The 10437-nt window shown below is 49.9% G+C and overlaps 1 protein-coding gene across 1 annotated transcript in view; it reads right to left on the minus strand.

Moving 5' to 3' along the window:
• The window catches only part of PRR33 (proline rich 33), a 63937-nt gene that overhangs the window by 30459 nt on the left and 23041 nt on the right, over nucleotides 1-10437 (minus strand). The gene's annotated exons all lie outside the window — the stretch shown is intronic.

The raw sequence follows: 10437 nt of genomic DNA on the forward strand, positions 1-10437 counted from the left end.
TGGACATTTTATGTTTCTATATCAAAGATGTTCATCAAAAGGCAGACTTCTTTTCCAGCCAAGACAGAGCAAGAGGGGTCAGATTTATCCTCCTGCCTGAAACAACCTAAAGCAGTGGGGGCGGGGGGGGAGGAACCGAACAGAAATACACAAAACAATGGTTTTCAAGAGAGTGGGCATCAGGCAGTGAACACCTGAGGTCCCAGGGAGATGGGAAACAGTCAGGTTGAGTCCCACAATTGCCTAGTTTGCTTTTTTTGAGAGAGTTTCCAGGCCTCAGGGAAGGAAGGGGGATCTGCAGAGAGGTCCGAGAGGAACTCTGAGTGGACAATATAGAGCTGAGGGTCTGGGGAGACTTAGGCATAGGACTGAGGACCACAAAGGAGAGAGTGCCCAGGAATAGAACCCTGGAGGCCTGCAGAGAGGCCCCTCCAGCATTTACACTGGACAGAAACTGTTCAAGGCTGGGAAGAGAGCCACTGGAAAGGATTGGAGAGACCAGTGCCTGATGTTCACACAAGGCCGGGAGGAGGGTCTGCTCCCAGCAACCAGACCAGAAAAGTGGATAATTCATGGGGCATTGGGTATCAGAAATGTCTTGCCTCGGTAGCGGGAATAATCAACCCTGGATAAATAATGGAGCATTGCTCCAAACCTGCCTTGCAAATCAGAAAAAGCCTGGAAAGGATCAAAATGTGTCCAGATAACTTAACTACACCTCAGAACAAAGCTCTGGAATATATATAGAAATATAAAAATATCCCGCACCCACTGAGAGGAAATTCATGATGTCTGGCATCTCATAAAAACTGATCAGACAGGCAAAGAAATAGGAGAATGTGACCCATAAGGAGGAGAAAAACCAATCAAAACCAACTGTGATAAGTTAACACTGTAAACAAAAAACCAGCCAAGGTTGGGCCACAGCTAAAATGCCAACAGAGGAGATAAAAGGGAATAAATAAGACTCTTGAGAATTCAAAAGAAGGCAGAAGAAGGGGAAATGAGTAGAAAGAACAGGTGAGATGAATAGAAAGCAAGTAACAAGATGATTAACTCACACTCAGCCACACCGATAATCACATTAAATGTAAATGGTCTAAACACCCCAATTAAGAGGCTGAGCTGGTCATATTGGGTTTAAAAAGCAAGACTTCATTATATGCTGCCTACAAGAAACACATATTTTTAAAATTTTTTAAATGTTTGATTGACTTTTGAGAGACAGAGAGAAAAACAGAGTGCGAGTGGGGGAGGGTCAGAGAGAGAGGGAGACACAGAATCCGAAGCAGGCTCCAGGCTCAGAGCTGTCAGCACAGATTCCGATGTGGGGCTCGAACCCACAAACCATGAGATCATGATCTGAGCTAAAGTCGGACGCTTAACCAACTGAACCACCAACACACCCCAAGAAACACATTTTAACAAACACACCAACTGGTTAAAAGGAATTACAGTTACATGAAGCAACAACCGATAGAACTGAAAGGAGACAGACAAATCCATGGTCCTGGTCAAAGATTTCAACACCTTCTCTCAACAATTAATCCAACAAGTGGGCACAAAATCAGCAAGGACATAGGAGACTTGAACAATACTGCCAACCAACTTGACTTGCTTGGCAGGTATAGAATACTCCACTCAAATATACATCATTTACCCATACAGACTATGTTCTGGGCCATAAGAAAAACTCAATAAGTTGAGAAGGATTCAAGTCACATAAATTATATTCTTTGACCATAGTGAAATTAAGCTAGAAATTAATGACAGAAAGATCCTTGGAAAATTCTCAAATGTTTGGAATCTAAATAACACACTTCTAAATAATTCATGAGTCAAAGAAAAATCAAAAAGGCAATTGATGCTTAGGAAGCATCGTCAACTGAATGAAAATGAAAGCACAGCACAAGGGAACTTGTGGAATGCCACTAACGTGGTCCTGAGGGCGAAATTTACACCACCAAATATCCACCGTAGAAAATAAGAAAGGTCTCAAGTCAATAACCTCAGCTCTCACCTTAAGGAAAATCTAAAAATAAATGCAAATTAAACCCAAGTAAGCACAAGAAAGGAACTAATAGAGATCAAGTGGAAGTCAATGAAATAGAAAACAGAAAAATAATAGAAAAAAAAATTTTTAAATCAAATGAGAGGCACCTGGGTGTCTCAATTGGTTAAGCGGCCACTCTTGGTTTTGGCTCATGTCATGATCTCTCAGTTCATGAGTTCAAGCCCCTGCTTGGGATTCTCTCTCCCTCTCTCTTTGGCCCTCCCCTGCTTGCTCTCTCTCAAATAGATAAACAAACGTTAAAAAATAAATAAATAAAAATAAAATAAAAACTTGTTTTTTGAGAACATCGATAAAAATTGACAAAACTCTAGTCAATTTAATCAGGAGAAAAAAAAACAGCAGGAATTACCAAAATCAGGACTGAGGAAGGTGACATCACTACAGACTGTACAGATGTCAAAAGATAAAAGAATAATAAGGAAACTTATGAACAACCTCATGCCCACAAATTTGACAGGCTAGATGAAAATGGACACATTTCTTGAAATCAGAACTCACTCAAGAAGAAACAGACAACACAAGCAATCTTACACTGATTAAATGACTCAAAGTGTAGTTAAAGCCTTTCCCACAAAGGAAGCTCTAGGCCTATCTGGGTCCAAACTCTGGGATCTACTATTGGATCTACCAAACATTCAAAGGAAGAAATAATAGCAATAACATACAAATTCTTTTAAAGTTTATTTATTTGGGGGTGGGGGGGGGTGGGAGAGGGGCAGAGAAAGAGGGAGAAAAAGAATCCCAAGCAGCCCCTGTGCCAAGCCTGACTTGGGGCTCGACCCCACCAACCTTGCTGAAATCATGACCTGAACTGAAATCAAGCGTCAGATGCTTAATTGACTGAGCCACCCAGGTGCCCCATACATACAAATTCTTCTAAAAAAAAAAAAGAAATTGAAAAGGATGGAATACTTTCTAACTCATTTTATGAGGCCAGCATTCTCCTGATACCAAAACCAAAGACAATACAAGAAAATTATAGACCACTATCCCGCATAAACATTGATGCAAAAATTCTAAGTAAAATTTTAGCAGGTAGAATTCAACAGTGGATTACATGTCATGGCCAAGTGTGGTTTATCCCAGCAACATGGGGTTTGTGTAACATTCAAAACTCAATCAGAGTACTTCACCATTTTAACAAACTAAGAAAGAAAAGCCATAGGATCATCTCAATAGAAGCAGAAAAAGCATTTTGACAAAATTCAACATCTATTTCTGACTTAAAAAGAAAGAAAAGTTCCCAGCAAACCAGGAATAGAGGGGACTCCCTCAACCTAATGATGGGCGTCTAATGGTGAAAGACAAAGGTTTCTCGTCAGAGACAGGAACGAGACAAGGATGTCTGCTCACCACTTGCAGTCGCATTGTACTGGAATTTCTTGCCGGTGCAATTATGCCAGACAGAGTCACACTAATTGTAGGGGGAAAAGGAATGCTGCTTTACTCACAGACAACTGGATCCTCTAATCCAATGGAATCTATAGGAAAAGCCACAAGAACTGACAAGTGAGTTTACCCAGGTTTCCGGACACAAGGCCGCCATACAAAGTCAGTTGTACTTCTGTCAAATAGCAATGAAATATCAGATATTAACACTTAAAAACACCACTTCCTAATAGTATCAAAAAATAGGGATACATCTGAAAAAGGGCGTGCAAGAGTTACATGTTGAAAATATGAAACACTGCCAAGAGAAGTCAAAGACTTGGATAACAGAGAGCTGTACAGTATTCATGGATTGGAAGGCTTACTCAACACTGTTAAGATGCCGGCTCTCCCCCAGTTTGGCCTATGCATTTAATGCAGTCCCAGTGAAAATCCCAGCATTTTCTTAATGTAGAAATTCACAAGCCTATTCATATGGAAATGCAAAGGACCAAGAGTAGCCAAAACAACCCTGAAAAAGAATAAAGTCAGGCTAACATTCTGAGAATTAGGATAAGTCTAGAGTAACCAAAACAGGGCGATATTGGTATAAAGATATTCCAATAGATCAACAAAGCAAAGTATTCTAGAAATAAACCCACACATATGCAGAAATGATAGCTTTCCTAATAAATCATGTTGAAGCAAGTGGATATCCACACACAAGACAAAAAGATAGAGAAGGAGGAGGAGGAAGGAGGATTATTTGAATTCACATATCATACTATATACAAAATTAACTCAAAATGGATCATAGACTAAATGTAAAACCAGGAATATAAAAACATAGGGGAAGGGGCGCCTGGGTGGCTCAGTCGGTTAAGCGGCCGACTTCAGCTCAGGTCACGATCTCGCGGTCCGTGAGTTCGAGCCCCGCGTCGGGCTCTGTGCTGACAGCTCAGAGCCTGGGGCCTGTTTCGGATTCTGTGTCTCCCTCTCTCTGACCCTCCCCCGTTCATGCTGTGTCTCTCTCTGTCTCAAAAATAAATAAACGTTAAAAGAAATTAAAAAAAAAAAAAAACTTAGGGGAAAATGGTTGTGAATATGGATCACCAAAGATTTCCTAGATATAATACCAAAAGCACAAGCCCTGAAAAACAAAAATATTGGTGAATTGAAATGCATCCAAAATCTTCAAAATTTGCTCTTCAAATTTCAATGTTTCATTGTAAAGAGAATGAAAACATAAGATGCCAGCTGGGAGAAAACCTTTGCAAAACATGTATTTCGTGAGGGGCTGACCCAGAATATAGAAATAACTCTTACAACTCGGTAACAAGAAAGCAAACCACCCAATTTTTTAAAATGGGCTGAAGAACAGGCACCTCAGTAAACAAGATCTCGGAATAGCAAGTAAGCCACGGTCATCGGCGAGACGCCACGTCAAATCACAGGAACCACCGATAAGAGTGGCTAATATTGAGAAGCCCAGCCATACCAAACGCTGGGCAGGATGCAGGGGAACCTCAGGTTGCTGGTGGGAATGTGAAATGATACGGTTCGGCAGTATCCTTTTTCTCGAGAAGTTAAACGTACACCTGCCATGTGATGTGGTCCTTATGTCCAGGCATTTCCCCATGAGAAAATTAAATGTTTGTTCTCACAAAGACTTTCACATGAATGTAAATAGCAGCTTTATTTTTAATCGTCAAAAAAACTGGAAACAACCCAAATGTCCATCAACAGACGAAAGCATAAACAAATTTTGGTCTGTCCATACCATGGCAATCTGGAGGAATGTAGGATCGAGGCAGCACGGATGAATCCCAAAATAGTTATGCTGGGAGAAAGAAACCAGACAGAGAAGAGGAGAAACTATATGCTTCCATTTATAGAAAACTCCAGAAAATGCAAGCTAACCAGGTCATTGGCTGCTTGATGGGGATGGGGAGGGGCACAGGAAGGGAGGAAAGAAGGGATTGCCACAGTCCTAAGATGCTTTCGGGGGCGATGGGCTGGGTCCTCCTTGTGTGTGGACGGCCATCCTCTCCCTATGTCCTCACGGGGCTGTCCCTCTGTGCCTGTCTGGGTCCTGATCCCTCTTCTTACCAGGACACTGGACACGCGGAATCAGGACCCACCCCGGTGACCCCATGTTACCTTAATCACCTCTGTACAGTCCCCGTCTCCAGATATGGTCACATCCTGGGGTGCTGGGGGTCAGAACTCCAACACACGGCCTTGGGAGGGACGGGATTCAGCCCATAGCACACCTTCATGGCAAAAATGAGCAAAAGACATAAACAGACAAGTCACAGACTCAGGAATACGAATGACCAATGAGTGGCCAATGCACAGGAGAGGCAGATACTGGTGAAGACAGACATGTGACACGCCGTCCTGATGCCCAGGTTTGCAAAGCCTTCCGTTTCTTATTATACGCCAGGCCCTGGCAGAGACGCGCCTCCAGGAACAAGGGCAGAGGGAAAGGCAGACACAGGTTCGGCACAGGTGCCAGGGACTCCTGGGGAGGGAACCTCGGTGCTCACGGGGCAGAGTCTCGGAGCCCGGCCGTGAAGGCAGGCATGCCACACGGTGCCATCGTGTGACCAGCCATCCTGACCCATTGTGCTGGCCGGGTGACCTCGGCTCCGGGGAGTGCGGCCTGCTTGGGGCCCCAAAGTCAGGACTGATGCCCGGTGAGGTGCAGGGGAGGGTCCAGAAGACCCTGCGGCCCCGGCCTGGGCTGTCCTGCCTGTGCGGGTACCAGCCTGACCGGCCTGACCATCAGCCAGCAGGGCCGCCTCATACTTAGGGAGCCTTCAAACCAGAAGGGAACCCTCTCAACCACACGGGAGGCCCCGAGGCAGGACTGCTCCTGGCGAAGCTCAGGGACGCTGGGCCCTGCTGGATGGCTGGCTGCCTGAGACCCCCGGGGACCGGAAACCCAGGGGGCCCCCCATAAGGAGGGCACGCCCGACGGAGGCGGTGAGAGGCATAGGGCCGCTGGAGGCCGCCGGGCGGTGTAGTCAGGAGGAGACGCTGGGGCTGTGGGCTTCAAACAGGGGAGGGGGGCACCAGCCTGGAGAAGCGGTGAGGCCTGGGGGCCCATGCGAGCAGGGAGGCCCCAGCCAGGAGCGGGACAGAGGGACCTGCCGGGAGGACACAGTTGGTGCCTCCCCCGGCACGGAGCCGGGCTGCGATATGGTGATTGACGGCAAATCGACGTTGGGTCGTTGAGATGACCAAAGGCTAATCCTCACAGATACTTGGTCTTCGTCCACGGTGCCTGGCTCGCAGCTCCCGAACCCTTGGGGCGCCCAAGAACAACAGAAGCTTCTTTTGTTACGGGAGCTGGTCCCTGTCTTCGGTCCCACAAGGGTGAAGAGGGTGCCTGGTTCTGTGTAGCAGCCGGGTGACACGCTAGAGGGAGGCTCCAGAAAGGCCCTAAGGGTGGGGGCTGGGTGCCCAGGAGGACCGTTGGAAGGTTCAGTCCTGCCCCCTGACCTCCAGGGAGGGGAGGGGGCTGGAGATGGGCTCAATCGCCAAAGGCCGATGATTTCATCAGTCAGGCTTCTGCAATGAAGCCTCCTTTAAGAGGAGGGGTTCCGAGAGCCTCCGGGCCGGCGAACACGTGGAGATTTGGGCAGGGGGGGGACCCTCAGAGAGTGTGGAGGCTCCACGCCGCGCCCCCACGCCAGACCCTGCGCACCTCTTCCGCCTGGCCATTCCCGATTATATTCTTTTATAATTAACTGACGATCCAGCGACGGATCCCCAAGGAGGGGGGCGTGGGAGCCTCCAGTTTATAGCCCATCGGTCAGAGGCACAGGTGATAACCTGGTTGGGAGACTGGCCGCTGAAGGGGGGGGGTCTTCTGGGAGCGGGCCGACTCCAGGTGGACAGGGTGGGATTTGCATTGAGTCATAGGACACCCAGCTGGTGCCCGAGACTGACACACGCCTGGGAATTTGATGATCTTGGCCCTTATGTGGGCCAAGAAACGCCCTGTCCCCTTCCGGAACGTTCTCCATTTCCTATGGTTCCTCATGGGCTTCAGGGGAGGAGGCAGGCTTGCAAGCAAGCAAGCAAGCAAGCAAGCCTCCTCCGGTGTCACTGTGCCACCTCGGGCCTGCGTACAGGGCGTGTCCGCGGTAGGTGGTAGGCACACGGCTCGTAGTTCTGGGCTTTGGAGGCCAGCGCAGGTTAGAGCCAAACCAGGTAGTGGGGTGACCGCTGTGCCTGCTTCTACAAAGCAGCTCAAAAGCAACAGAATATAAATAAAGAAAAAGTCGAAAGGTCGATGGCATCTCAGTGCCCCCAACCAGCCCCTCTACACCCTCTTCTCAACTCTGTCCTTCCCCACCTGGCTCTCTTGCTCCCCAGGGTCACCTAGGGCTGGTTCATGGGTATCTCTCTGCCCAGAACCCTGCTTCTGGGGACCCAGGGTGAGAGCCGGTCCCCTCCTCCCGCCAGAAGCCTTCTGAACCCCATCCCCCACCCCCACCGCTCCTGCCCTTGGGGGAGCCCTTCTGTGCAGGTGGGGTGACAGAGGGTCAGGCTCCCTTCATGCAGGTGATGAGGGGCTTCTGAGGGCCAGCGGCTTAGCCACGCCACCACCAGACCTTTTCACTTGAAATGCCTCTCAGGGAGGCTCTCTGACCCCTCCTTCCAAACTGCAGTCCCCTCCCACCTCCTGTTACCTCCCCACATGCGTCTCCAAAAGCATCTGATGTTCGTCACTTGTTGACTTGGGGGACAATAACCACGGAGGCAAAGTATTTGTCGGTTTAGTGCTTTTGTCTGTGTCCTCAACCCCTGGAAAGATGCTGGACGCACGGTCGTTCCCGGCAAATATGGGTGGAACGAACGAGTGAGAGTGCGTGAGTGAGTGAGTGCACACACGGCCTCTCTCCTGCCTCCTACCCAGCCCAAAGTCACCTCCAAGCTCACCCCATCCTTCCCCCGTAGCCCAGGGTGTCCACGGCTCTCTGAAAAAAGCCCCATCGCCCCAGCCCAGCCTGGAAAACTCAGCACGTGAGTGGACACACGTGTGAGACTAGAAGAAGCATGTTCCCACACACCGATCAGAATGGCCCAAGTCCAGAATACTGACAGCACTAAATGTCACCCGAGATGCGGAGTGGCAGGAACCCTCTCGCTGCCGCTGGGAAATGCAGGAGGACGGGGCGGCCGCCCCGGAAGCCAGGCTGTGGTTTCTCTTCATGGTTATGGGGCCATGAAAAGACAGAGAGGACCCTTAAGTGGATCTTAAGGGCAAGCGGCCAATCCGAAAGGACAGCATGCTGTAGGACTCCAACACTGTGACACTCTGAAAAAGGCAAAACGCTGGAAAGTGTAAAAAAAGATCAGTGGTTGCCAGGGGGTTGCAGAGCACAGAGAATTCGGGCCATGAAACTACTCCGTATATGACCCTGTCCTGGTGGATGCTTGTCCTTATACATTCGTCTAAACCCACAGAATGTACAACATCAGGAAGGAATCCTAATGGCAATGGTGGACTTCAGTTAATAGTAAGGTGTCAGTATGGCTCCGTCACTTGTAACAAGTGTCCCAGATCATGCAGCGTGTTAAAAAAAGGGGCAATCCATGGGGGAGCGGAGGGGCACATACTAGAATTTCTGGGTATTTTCTGCAAACCTGAAATTGCTCTAAAAAATAGTGTCTATTAAAAACAAAACAAGACAAAGTTATCAGCGTTTCAAATTTAACTGGGCATCTTCCATTTTATGTGGCAGTCCCACCCCAGGGAAGGCATGTGGCCAGTGATGGGGTAGGTCTGATGACACCAGGGAGGGAGGAAGGGGGAAGGTGCACGCAGGTGCCCCAGGCTGCAAGACCAGCCTCTGCGCCCAGAAATCCCAGGCCTGATGGGGAGGAATCCCACTGGCAGATAATCAGAGAGATGGGATGGAGTGTTGAGGGCTCTGCACCATGGAGACCGCATCCCTGCCCCCACACTCCTCCACGACCCTCAGCGACCTGCTCAGATGTGATCCCCCTCCTTGGAGCAGCAGGTGGCCCCCTCCAACCCATCAGAGTCGGCCAACTGCCTTCCCCCCGTCAGCCACACACACCGTGGGCCCGCCTTCCAGCCACATCTCTGAGGGCGCGTCACACCCAACATCATGCCTTGAAGTTCAAACACCTCCAGAGGCGGCGCTGACCAGAAGTCTCCTGGCCCCGAGATCCCCATTCTCCAGCTCCATCCCCCTCCCTGCCACCCAGCATGCCCCCTCCCCACTGACTTCTTCCTACAGAGGGCCTGGAGCCCTGTCCTTCTCTGCGCCTCCCCAGAAGGCAGGACTGTCTCGGCTAATGTCCCTAGCGGCCACTCACCTTCAGTAGCTTCGTCCTAGGCGAACCCACTTATGCCAAACACACGGACAAGGAGGGCGCCCCAGCCGCTCTCCGTGACCCAGGCCCTCCTCTCCGAAGCCTGGGACAGCCGGCAGGGCCAGCCTCCTTGCTGCCTGAACCGTGGTCACCCTGGAGGCAAGGCTCTTCTGCTACTTCCTGGGGGTCCCTTCTCTCCCCCACAGATTGCTGGCACTTCCCTCTTGCCCTCCCGGCTCTGAGGCTCTGAGGAGGATTGAAGTTGCTGTTGGTGCAAAGAGAACAGGCCACTCAGGTGGGGGAGAGGCAGCTAAAGGGATTGACGAATGGCCAAAAGCCGTGGGGCATAGGAAACCGGGGAAGAGTGGGGCCTGGGGGCTGGAAGAGGGAGGCTGCAGCCTGGTCCCCCCACATAGGTCTGCATGCTGTTGGTGGGGAGGGGGCAGTGGGTCCCGCATGTGCCCTACAGAGTCGGGGATCCCCTGGATGAGGGCTGTGTGGGAAGCTGTAAGGGGGAAGGGGTCACAGGAGATGGGGAGAGCAGCCTGGTGCTGGCCAGAAGGGCTGTGAGGGGCCTTGGAGCTTGAGATCTGGGAAGGGACAAAGCCACCGCAGCCAGATGGAGATAGGGGCCTTAG

Source organism: Panthera onca, chromosome D1 (assembly GCF_046562875.1).
Source record: "Panthera onca isolate mPanOnc1 chromosome D1, mPanOnc1 haplotype 2, whole genome shotgun sequence".
Taxonomy (NCBI): Eukaryota; Metazoa; Chordata; class Mammalia; order Carnivora; family Felidae; genus Panthera; species Panthera onca.